We start from the raw sequence: 7500 nt of genomic DNA, 5'->3' as shown, positions 1-7500 counted from the left end.
GAATGAGAAATACAGACATTGCCAATTTATTTTTTGCAAACAGCTTTAGGAGCTGAAACTCAGAGGTTCAGAAGTGTGTGACTTTCTCTACAGTGAAGTCGGGAGCCTTGGCTTGTGCTCCTGGGGAGGAGGTAGCTAGCCCTGGAGTGCATAATATGGTGTAGCAATCTCAGGTGCACTGGGAGAGAATAGTCCCCTTTCCAGAGTAATTTGGGAAGAAGCTTTATTGCCTCCCCAAAGACAAAGACCCTGCAGATGGCAGCCAAAGGCCTTTTATCAGCAGGGCGGAGAGGCTCTACTCTGGAACAGGGGAGAGGAGCCACAATGAGCTAGGTCCCTTGAAGGTTTTGGGTTTTGAATCCCAGCCAAGTGCTTAGAAGGCATGGGAGAACTGTGGAGCAGGGCAAGCTGACCGCCCTCCCTATTCTGTGAGGGCTGCCTGAACTGTGTGGGTTGAGATAGTCTGGGGAGAAGAGATTGGGGTGTCACCATCTTTCCTCCCAACACCAAAATGGTGGGACTTCAGAGAGCAGCACAGCGGCCCCCAGTGGAGGCAGGACACACTTACACCAAACCCCGTTCCTCCATGCCTGGCAACTGCTTACACTGGAGGAAGACTGGGAGCCAATGTAGTCAGCCTCTACTCCAGACTAGCACAGCCACTGGTCTCAGGCACCAACAGACAACAGTGGGTTTTTTTCTTTTATTATTTTCTTTTATTCTATTTTATTTTTCTTTCTACCCTCTTCTTTTTTCTTTTGGAATCACACTTATAGTTTCTGATTTGTTTTTGGTCAGTTTGAATTTAGTCAATTCTTATTTTATATATAAATAGATCTAGATATAGATTATACATATGTGTGTGTGTGTGTATCTGTGCGCACGTGTGTGTGTGTGTGTGTGTGTGTATATATATATAGTTTTTTGTTTGATCAAGCATTTTTATCCTATTCTTTTTCCATCTTTTCTCTTTCTTCTTTATTTTCCTTTCTCTTTATCTGGATTTAGCCTTACAGTTTTTTTGATTCTCTGTTTTGGTCTTTTCTCCCCTTTGTCTTTTTATGGGATAAGGCTTTCTGCCTCCCTCCCTCCCCCTGCCCCTCAACTATTCCTTCTTTCTCCCAGGATTACTTCAACAAACAAATCAAAGCACACCTGGTTGAAGGTCCAAGCACTTTATCACGATAAGCAAGGAAGAGCTCTGCAGAGGACTGACCAGTGGGACAGAGCAGCCAAAATGCAGCAACAGAGTGCATGCGACATACAACAAAAACATCTCTGAAGTGCCAGGCCCTGGACAGTACATGGCCCCTTTTTAATATAGTATTACTCTCAGGTGCAGGGCACATAACAAGTTCTAAAACATGCAAAAGACAGAAACTCAGCCAACATAAGAAAATGGAGGAATTCTCCCTGAAAGAAAGTTCAAGAAGAAATCACAGCCAGAGAATTGCTCAAAACAGACATAAACTATATCGTGTGAGAAAGAATTTAGAATAAGTGTCATCAGACTAATAGCTGAGATTTAAAAAAAGTATAGAAGATACCAGAGAAACTCTTGCTGCAGAGATCAAAGACCTAAGAACTACCCATGTTGAACTGAGATGCAAAATAAACTAGATACAGTGACAGCGAGGATGGAAGAAGCAGAGGAAGGAATAAGTGAAATAGAATATAAAACTATGGAAAATGATGAGCTGACAGAAAGAGGGAAAGGAACTTACTAGATCACAAGGGGAGAATTAGAGAACTAAGTGATTCCATGAAACAAAACAACATCTGTATCATTAGGAGTTTGAGAAGAAGAGCAAGAGAAAGGGGCAAAAGGTTTATTTGAACAAATTGTAGCTAAGAACATCCCTAATTTGAGGAAGAAAACAGGCATCCAAGTCAAAAGGGCACAACAAACTCCCTTCAAAATCAACAAAAACAGGTCAACACCATGACCTATTATAGTGAAACTGGCAACATACAAAGATAGAATTCTGAAAGCAGGTAGAGACAAATGGTCCTTAACCTACAAGGGTAGACACATAAGGTTAGTAGCAGACCTGTTCACTGATACTTGGCAGACCAGACGGGAGTGGCAGGAAATAGTCAGTGGGATGAGTAGGAAAACTCTGCAGCCAGGAATCCTTTATTCAGCAAGGCTGTCATTCAGAATAGAAGGCGAGATAAAGGCTTTCCCAGACAAACGAAAACTAAAGGAGTTCATGACCACTAAACCAGCCCTGCAGGAGATCCTAAGGGGAACTCTGTGAGTGGAATGTAGAAAAGACTACAAAAGACCAAAGAACATAAACATAAACATGATATCTACAGATGACACAATGACATTAAATTCATATCTTTCAATAAACACTCTAAATGTCCCAAACAAAGACATAAGGCATGAGAAAGGATTAAAAACAAAAACAAACAACACACACACATACACACACAAAACAAAACAAAAAAATAATATCCATCTATATTCTGCCTACAAGAGTCTCATTTTAGACCGCAGGATGCCTGTAAATTGAAGGTGAGGGGGTGCTAATGGACATCAAAAGAAAGCCGGAGTAGCCATACTTATATCAGACAAACTAGGTTTTAAAACAAAGACTGTATCAAGAGACAAAGAAGACCATTATATAATAATTATGGGGTCTACGCATCAAGAAGAGCTAACCGTTGTAAATATTTATGCCCCAACATGAAACATTGCAAATATATAAATCATAATCACAAACATAAACAAACTTATTGATAATAATACTGTAATTGTAGGAGACTTTAATATTCCACTTACAACAATGGACAGATCATCTATGCAGGAATCAATAAGGAAACAACAGCTCTGAAAGACACCTTGGGCCAGATGGACTTAACAGATATATTCAGAACATTTCATCCTAAAGCAGCAGAATACACATTCTTCTTGAGTGCATATGGAACGTTCTCCAAAATAGATCACATACTAGATCACAAAGCAGCCCTCAACAGGTACAAAAAGATTGAGATACCATGCATATTTTCATATTACAACACTACGAAATTTAAAATCAACTACAAGAAAAAAATTTGGAAAGCCCCTAAATACATGGAAGTTAAAGAACATCCTACTAAAAAACAAATGGTTTAATCAGTAAATTAAATAAGAAATTAAAAAATGCATGGAAGAAAATGAAAATGAAAACATGACAGTTCAAACTCTTTGGGATATAGCAAAGGCAGTCCTAAGAAGAAAATACATTGCAATTCAGGCCTGTCTCAAGAAGCAAGAAAGGTCCCAAATATACAACCTAACCTCACATCAAAAGGAGCTGGAGAAGCAGCAGCAAATAAAGCCCAAAGCCATCAGAAGAAGGGAAATAATAAAGATTGGAGCAGAAATAAATGATATAGAGTCCAAAAAAAACCAGTCGTACAGATCAATGAAAGTACGACATGGTTTTTTGAAAGAATAAACAATATTGATAACCCTCTAGCCTGACTTCTCAAAAGGAAAAGAGAGAGGACCCAAATAGATAAAATCACGAATGAAAGAGTAGAGATCACAACCAACACCACAGAAATACAAACAATTATTAGAGAATACTATGGAAAATTATATGTCAATAAATTGGACAATCTGGAAGAAGTGGACAAATTTCTAGACGCTCACACACTACCAAAACTCAAATGGGAAGAAAGAGAAAATTTGAAAAGACCTATAACCAGCAAAGAAATTGAATCGATTTCAAATATCTCCCAACAATAAGAGTCCTGGGCCAGATGGCTTCCCAGGGGAATTCTACCAGACATTTAATGAAGAGTTAATACCTATTCTTCTCAAACTGTTCCAAAAAATAGAAATGGAAGGAAAACTTCCAAACTCATTGTATCAAGCTAGCATTACCTTGATTCCAAGACCAGACAAAGACCCCACTAAAAAGGAGAATTACAGGCCAATATCCCTGATGAAACTGGAAGCAAAAATTCTCACCAAGATATTACCAAGTTAAATTTAACAGTACATTAAAAAATTATTCACCATGATCAAGTGGGATCCATTCCTGGGCTGCAGGGCTAGTTCAATACTTGCAAATCAATCAACATGATATACCACATTAGTAGAAGGAAGGATAAAAACCATATGATCCTGTCAATAGATGCAGAAAAACTTTTGACAAAATACAGCATCTTTTCTTGATAAAAGCTCTCAAGAAAGTAGGTATAGAAGGAAGATGCCTTAACCTGATAATAGCCACAAATGAAAGACCTGCAGCTAAAATCATCCTCAATGGGGAAAAACTGAAAACTCTCTCCCTGAGATCAGGAGCACACAGGTATGTCCACTCTCACCTCTCTTATTCAAAATAGTGTTGGAAGTCCTAGCCTCAGCAATCAGACAATAAAAAAATAAATAAATAAAAGGCATGCAAATTGACTGTTCACAGATGACGTTGTACTCTACATGGAAAACCTGAAAGACTCAACCAAAAATCTGCTAGAGCTGAAACATGAATTTAGCAAAGTCACAGGAAATAAAATCAATATAGAAATTGGTTGCATTTCTATGCACCAATAAAGAAGCAACAGAAGGAGATATCAAGGAATTGATCCTATTAACAATTGCACCAAAACCCCTAAAATACCTAGGAATAAACCTAACCAAGGAGGTAAAAGCTGAAAACTATAGAAAGCTTACCAAAGAAATCAAAGAAGAGACAAAGAAATGGAAAAACATTCTATACTCATGGATTGGAAGAACAAATATTGTTAAAATGCCGATACTACCAAAAGTAACCTATACATTCAATGCCATCCCTATCCCTATCAAAATAACACCAGCATTCTTCAAAGAGCTAGAACAAACAAACCAAAAATTTGTATGGAACCACAAAAGACCCAGAATAGACAAAGTAATATTAAAAAAGAAAACCAAAGCAGGAAGCATCACAATCCCGGACTTTAAGTTGTATTACAAAGCTGTAACCATCAAGACAGTATGGTATTGGGACAAAAACAGACACATCGATCAATGGAATAGAATCGAGAACCCAGAAATGGACCCACAAACATATGGCCAACTAATCTTCAACAAACCAGGAAAGAGTATCCAATGGAAAAAAGATAGTCACCTGAGCAAATGGTGCTGGGAGAACTGGACAGCAACATGCAGCAGAATGAAACTGGACCACTTTCTTACACCATACACAAAAATAAATTCAAAACTGATGAAAGACTTAAATGTGAGACAGGAAACCATCAAAATCTTACAGGAGAAAACAGGCAGCAACCTCTTTGATCTCAGCCACAGTAACTTCTTACATAACATGTATCCAAAGGCAAGGGAAATAAAAGCAAAAATGAACTATTGGGACCTCACCAAGATAAAAAACTTCTGTACAGCAAAGGAAACAATCAATAAAAGTAAAAGACAACCAACAGAATGGGATAATGACATATCAGATAAAGGGTTAATATCAAAAACCTATAAAGAACTCACCAAACTCAACACATTAAAAACAAATAATCCAGTGAAGAAATGGGCAGAAGTCATGAATAGACACTTTTCCAAAGAAGACATCCAGATGGCAAACAGACACATGAAAAGATGCTCAACATCTCTCATCCAGGAAATACAAATCAAAACCACACTGAGATACCACTCACACCAGTCAGAGTGGCTAAAATTAACAACCCAAGAAACAACAGATGTTGGCAAGAATGTGGAGAATGGGGAACCCCTTTGCACTGTTGGTGGGAGTATAAAATGTTATAGCCACTCTGGAAAAACAGTATAGAGGTTCCTCAAAAAATTAAAAATAGAGGGCCACCTGGGGGGCTCAGTCGGTTAAGCGTCTGACTTCGGCTCAGGTCATGATCTCATTGGTCCATGAGCATTGGGCTCTGTGCTGACAGCTTGGAGCCTGGAGCCTGCTTTGTTTTCTGTGTCTCCCTCCCTCTCTGCCCCTCCCCCACTAGCATTCTGTCTCTCTCCCTCAAAATAAACAAACATTAAAAACAAAAGATTAAAAAGAATTAAAAATAGAACTACCCTACAACCCAGCAATTGCACTACTAGGTATTTATCCAAAGGGTACAAAAATGCTAATTCGAAGGGGCACATGCACCCCAATATTTACAACAGCACCATCAAAAATAGCCAAATTATGGAAATACCCCATCTACTGGTCCATCTACTGATAAATGGATAAAGATGTGGCATGCATACACACACACACACACACACACACACACACACACACACACAGAATGGAATACTACTTGGTGATGTAAAAGAATGAAATCTTGTCATTTGCAACAATGTTTTTGGAAGTAGAGTGTATTATGCTAAGCGAAATAAGTCAGTCAGAGAAAGACAGAGATCATATGATTTCACTCCTATGCAGAATTTGAGAAACTCAACAGATGAACATAGGGGAAGGGAAGGAAAAATAAGATAAAAACATAGAGGGAGGCAAACCATAAGAGAGCCTTACACATAGAGAACAAACAGAGGGTTGATGGAGCGGGGGGTGGGTGGGAGAGAGAATGGTTTGTACAGGTGATGGGCATTTAAGGAGATCACTTTCCAGGATAAGCACTGGGTGTAGAAGGTGAATCACTAGGTTCTACTCCTGAAGCCAAGACTACACTGTAGGTCAACAAACTTGAAAATTAAAAACAAAAACAAAAATACCCCCAAACCTAAACCTCAACAAACAAAAAACAACAACAATAACAAAAAAGAAATTTGATACTACATATGAAGTTTCTTGGAGCACTTACCCTGCAAGTGCCTACTGATAAAAAGAACAGTCTGAAATTGCTGAATTTGATCTGTTTACAGTTTGGAGTTTGATTCTGCCCTCAGGGTTTACATTCTCTTTTTTTCTTAGGACAGTAATAAAAATTTAGCTAGTTGGAACTGGGTTTTTGAAATCAAGTGGTCCACTTCCATTAGTCAACAGTACCACAATTTTCCTAATCTTGACTGAATGTTAATGAGAAACTTTTACAAAAAAGAGACTTTACTCCACTCTATTGCCTTGCCCCAGCAAGGTGTGCCCATGTCTCCCCTTGGTGGTCATGGTAACAACTACAAGGGAATCTTCAGAATTTTGCATTTCTCACTAGGCTTTTATTCTATGGAGCAGATACTAACGTAAGAGGCCAAAGGACGAAAGGAGAAGGATAAAATTTAGTAATGTTTGGGTTACTTCTTTCAGTTTAAATTTCCAATCTCATAAACTTTGTGTGGTGTGTTTATTGCTTCTGTTCTTTTTTAGTTTCTTGTTCTGGGTCTTTAGACAGTATCAATCAAACAAAGAGTATATTAATTAAAGCAATCTTATACTCAAACCAACTATAGTTTAGTTGACTAGTTTGGACCAAACTACAGTGTTTGATAAAGAAAAATGTTTCTTTGAATTAAAATGGTCATGGCTATGCAGTAGTAATGATTCCTACAGCATTCTGATATGCTGTTAAACAGGCGAACAACGGACAGAACAATTGAGCATACTTACT

The sequence above is a fragment of the Acinonyx jubatus genome, chromosome D2 (assembly GCF_027475565.1).
Source record: "Acinonyx jubatus isolate Ajub_Pintada_27869175 chromosome D2, VMU_Ajub_asm_v1.0, whole genome shotgun sequence".
Taxonomy (NCBI): Eukaryota; Metazoa; Chordata; class Mammalia; order Carnivora; family Felidae; genus Acinonyx; species Acinonyx jubatus.
The sequence above is the reverse complement of the archived record's forward strand: the minus strand, read 5'-3'. Positions refer to the sequence as shown.